Raw genomic sequence first — 5578 nt, forward strand, 5'->3', positions numbered from 1 at the left:
TCAATTATCTCCACAACTTTTTGCAGGAAAAATGCTTCCACAACCAGCAGGAGGTAGAAAATGTTTTCCAAGAGTTCATTGAATCCTGAAGCACAGATTAAATAAATAAACCAACTTATCTCTCACTGGCAAAAATATATTGATTTTAATGGCTATTTTGAAAAATAAGGATATGTTTGAGCCTACTTATAATAATTCAAAATTTACGGTCCAAAACCACAATTACATTTGTACCAACCTAAGAGTTCAGTGAAAGATCCCATGCTAACACTGATGTTCAGTTTTTATATTTGAGTTGTTTATTAACAATATACAGAAAAAATATTTTAATGAAGTGCTAATTATTTGAAGTTATAAAATTTAAATTAATAGCATCACTGACCAGAAGCTTTTCTTATTATCCTTCTTCAGACACCCTGCACTCCTCAATGGTACTTAAAAATATTTTCAGAATTTATTTTGTAAACTTTTAGAATAACAAAATATAATCCCAGTTTATTCTCTTCAACTTTAAGTACAGGTTGCCTGAAAGTAATTTCTTATGAATAAGAGTTTGTAAAACACTCAGTATAGAATCCTGCAATGGTAATGCCAGAGGATTTATCCTACATAAACTTTATTTACAAGGAAAGAAAGGAAAAAAGAATAACACCCTCTAGAAGGCAATGGCATCCCACTCCAGTACTCTTGCCTGGAAAATCCCATGGATAGAGAAGCCTGGTAGGCTGCAGTCCATGGGGTCACTAGAGTCGGACATGACTGAGCGACTTCACTTTCACTTTTCGCTTTCATGCATTGGAGAAGGAAATGGCAACCCACTCCAGTGTTCTTGCCTGGAGAATCCCAGGGACGGGGAGGCCTGGTGGGCTGCTGTCTCAGGGGTTGCACAGAGTTGGACATGACTGAAGCGACTTAGCAGCAGCAGCAGAATCACTTTACTCTCCAAATCTATGCTGCTGTAAAAAGAAGATTTTACCAGGGCTTCTGTGGGTGCTGCAGGCCTCTGAGCAGTGCATAGATTAGGAAGATAAATGGTCAGATCTTATCTCAAGGAAATTGTCATTAACTAATACTGATACCTTAATAATGCCAGAGATGTAATTATAGTTTAATTTGGAATTAAATTTCAAGCTGTTCATCTGTAAAGAATGAGGTTTTATCAAGCAATATTAGAATCCCCAAATCTTATTTGTATTTGTATCCCAATCAATAAAAAGTGATTTCAACTTATCAAGACTTTAGTGTTAGATACCTGTTTTGAGATTATTAGCTAGAGACGAATGTAATTGGAAAGTAACACGGGTAGTATTAAATGAGTGTGCAATTGGCTTTAATGATTCAGATTAATGTGCATTCAGTGCAAAAATATTATTTATATCATACAAGCTTCATTTTTTTGGCTTGTATGTTCTTCATATACAGCCAGATGCATAATTTGAAATTGGCCTGCCGTATCCAAGAACAACCTAGCTGTTATAAGCAGACATAATACCTAATCTATACCAACATACAAAGCACAAATATTTTAGCTTAATAATATACATAATAGATACTATTTATTAATTAATGTACATTAGACACTTGCTAATGGCCTTTACTCATATTATTGCATTTAATCCTCACAACAACATATAAATCAATAATGTAAATTATCCATTATAATCACAGTCAATGATGTAGATTATCCTCACAATCAACGTAGATTATCCATTATCCCCAATTATACAGATGAGAAAATTAGAGCTTATAAAGCCTGGATATCCTGCCCAAAATGTATGCAGCTTTAAAAGAGATGAGAAAAAACTGAGAAGTCTGTTGAAATAGATTATGTGATGTGAATCAATGTGTTACACTGCAGAGTGTGTGAGTATATAAAACAATGTTTTGATCTAACATCATTATGAAGTGAAAAAGTGAAGTCGCTCAGTTGTGTCTGATTCTTGGCAACCCAACAGACTGTAGCCTCCCAGGCTCCTCCATCCATAGGATTTTCCAGGCAAGGATACTGGAGTGGGTTGCCATTTCCTTCTCCAGGAGATCTTCCTGAACCAGGGATTGAACCTGGGTCTTCTGCATTGTGGACAGATGCTTTACCATCTGAGCCACCAGGGAAGCCCATACATAATGTCATTATGAGCATTATCAAATTTTACTATCATCTATTTTGTGCAGAATAATGAATCCCCAACAAGGTCCACATCCTAATCCCCAGAACCTGTGAATACATTAGGTGACAGGGTAAGGGGGAACTAAATTTGAAAATGGAAAATTGCTTTTCAGGTGACTTTGAGATGGGAGATTACCCTAGATTATTTTAATTAGCTTGATATAATCACATAGATCCTTTTAAGTGGAAGAGGAAGGAAGTATAGTGAGAACCAGAAAGATGACAATGTGAGATATACTTTGCCAAATGTTTCTGTCTGTAATAGTAGAGGAAGAGGAAGGCCATGAATCAAGGAATGTGGATGACCTCCAGAGGCTGGTAAGGGCAGGGCATGGATTTTCTCCTAGAAACTCCAGAATCGAATGTAGCCCTGTTGACACCTTAACTTTAGCCCAATGAGACATATTTTAAGATTTATGAACTACCCAATGGTGAGGTAGTAAATCTGTGCTGCTTGAAGCAAATACACTGGTGGGAATTTCCTATGGCAGCAATAAGAAACAAATTTGTGTTGTTGAGTTGTTAAGTTGTTTCCAATTCTTTGTGATCCCAAGGACTGTAGCTCACCAGGCTTCTCTGTCCATGTAATTCTCCAGGCAAAATACTGGAGTGGGTAGCCGTTCCCTTCTCCAGGGTATCTTCCTGACCCAGGGATGGAACACACGTCTCCTAAATTGGCAGGTGGGTTCTTTACCACTGAGCCACCTGTGAAGCTGATCAGTTCAGGTCACTTCAGTTACCAACTTGTGTCTGACTCTTTGCAACCCCATGGACTGCAGTACGCCAGGCTTCCCTGTCCAACACCAAATCCCAGAGCTTGCTCAACTCACATCCATCAAGTCGGTGAGGTCATCCAATCATCTCATTCTCTGTCGTTCTTTTCTCCTCCCATCTTCAATCTTTCCCAGCAGCATGGTCTTTTCCAAGGAGTTAGTTCTTCGCATCAGGTGGCTAAAGTATTGGAGTTTCAGCTTCAGCATCAGTCCTTCCAATGAGTTGTTCAGGACCAATTTCCTTTAGGACTGACTGGTTTGATCTCCTTGCAGTCTAAGGCACTATGAAGAGTCTTCTCCAACACAACAGTTCAAAAGCATCAATTATCGGTGCTCAGCTTTCTTTACAATCCAACTCGCACATCCATACATGACTACTGGAAAAACCATAGCTTTGACTAGATGGACCTTTGTTGGCAAAGTAATGTCTCTGCTTTTTAATATGCTGTCTAGGTTGGTCATAGTTTTTCTTCCAAGGAGTAAGAGTCTTTTAATTTCATGGCTGCAGTCACCATCAGCAGTGATTTTGGAGCCCCCCAAAATAAAGTCTTCACTGTTTCCACTGTTTCCCCATCTATTTGCCATGAAGTGATGGGACTGGATGCCATGATCTTTGTTTTTTGAATGTTGAGTTTCAAGCCAGCTTCATCACTCTCTTTCACTTTCATCAAGAGGCTCTTCAGTTCCTCTTCACTTTCTGCCATAAGGGTGGTGTCATATGCATATCTGAGATTAATGGTATTTCTCCCAGCTATCTTGATTCCAGCTTGTGCTTCATCCAGTCTGGCATTTCACATGATGTACTCTGCATAGAAGTTAAATAAGCAGGGTGACAATATACAGCCTTGACGTACTCCTTTCCCAATTTGGAATCAGTCTGATGTTCCATGTCCGGTTCTAACTGTTGTTTCTTGACCTGCATATAGATTTCTCAGGAGGCAGGTAAGGTGGTCTGGTATTCCCATCTGTTTAAGAATTTTCCACAGTTTATTGTGATCTACACAATCAAAAGTTTTGGCATAATCAGTAAAGCAGAAGTAGATTTTTTTTTTTGGAATTGTCTTGCTTTTTCTATGGTCCAATGGATGTTGGCAACTTGATCTTTGGTTCCTCTGCCTTTTTGAAATCCAGCTTGAATATCTGGAAGTTCATGGTTCACATACTGTTAAAGCCTGGCTTGGAGAATTTTGAGCATTACTTTGCTAGCGTGTAAGATGATTGCATTTGTGCAGTAGTTTGGACATTCTTTGGCATTGCTCTTCTTTGGGATTAGAATGAAAAGTGGCCTTTTCCAGTCCTATGGCCACTGCTGAGTTTTCCAAATTTCCTGACATATTGAGTGCAGCACTTTCAGAGCATCGTCTCATACACCATCTCAAAATGTGATAACATGGAGCTGAAAAGTATTCAAAGGAAAAGTGTTCTAATTTCATTTCAGTGCTATCTTTTAAAGAAGTAGAATACTTTATACTAGTAAAAATGCATCTTGCTTTTTTACATAGTTGGCAAAATATTTATCCAAATAGGAGAATCTAACACTTTGGCAAAGCTGTCACTGAGAAATAAGACATACAAACAAATGTTCTGTTTTTTGCTTATCATCTAGCAATTATGTCACACTATTCACACAAATTGGGTAAAATAGTCTTTTGAAAATTTCCTTTAAATGTTACAAATATTAACATGTGTTTTTATTACCCAATAAATGGTAGGATTTTATTTAAAACATTCTGAATTCTAAGGAACAATTATGAAATTTTTTTTTTGGCCAGATATTGCAATAATGCTCCATAACAAAATACCCCCAAAGTCAGTGGCTTACCACAAAACTTTCTCCTTTTTCTACCTAAGCATTAGTGTATGCCATTCCATTTCAAGCTGCAAGTCATCTGTGGTTCATTTCAAGAACTCCGCTTCAGCCTTTAAGTGGAGTGAAGGGTTTTTTCTATGGGTCTCATTATGAACCCAGCATGAAGGGGCAATGGCTACCAGGGAAAATTTTTTCTCATGCTTGTAGTTAAGCTCCCAGATGGCTAAGCAGAAACTTCTGAAGTTTCTTGACTCGGAATTCATAGTTTCTTCTGCCACATTTACATTGTTCCAATCAAGTCAATTCCCCATGCCAAAAACCAATGGACAGGGAGTCTACTCATTCCGTGATGTAGAGACAGGGTGGGTAATGACTATTAGCTCAATGATGATACAATGTACAATACCCAATATTAATAAAAATGAATTTGTCTAAAGTACAAATTATTGTTATGCTTCCTGAGGTATTGATATTAATTATACCATCACCTAATTATTCAGTGGCAAACGTATATTCCACAATAAAGATCCCTAATATTAAAGTAATCCAAATTTTTATTTTCTGTGAATTATATTCAAAATTATACTTAGAGACCTCAGTAAAGCACCCCATGTAGTTTATTAGCTTGAGGGAGAACTATTATAAGTGAAAAATGAAAATGGCCATTTAGTCTAGACCTGGAGACGAAATACACTTTTTCAAGAAATTGCTTTTTAAAACAGAGTCCTGAGTATTTAGTATAATGGCCAATTGTAGTATTTGATACAAGAGGAAGGTCTTAATTGTCTCCTTGAACTGTAAGGGAGTTTTGTTGGAATTCAGCAAATA

This window comes from Bos indicus x Bos taurus, chromosome X (assembly GCF_003369695.1).
Source record: "Bos indicus x Bos taurus breed Angus x Brahman F1 hybrid chromosome X, Bos_hybrid_MaternalHap_v2.0, whole genome shotgun sequence".
Classification (NCBI taxonomy): Eukaryota; Metazoa; Chordata; class Mammalia; order Artiodactyla; family Bovidae; genus Bos; species Bos indicus x Bos taurus.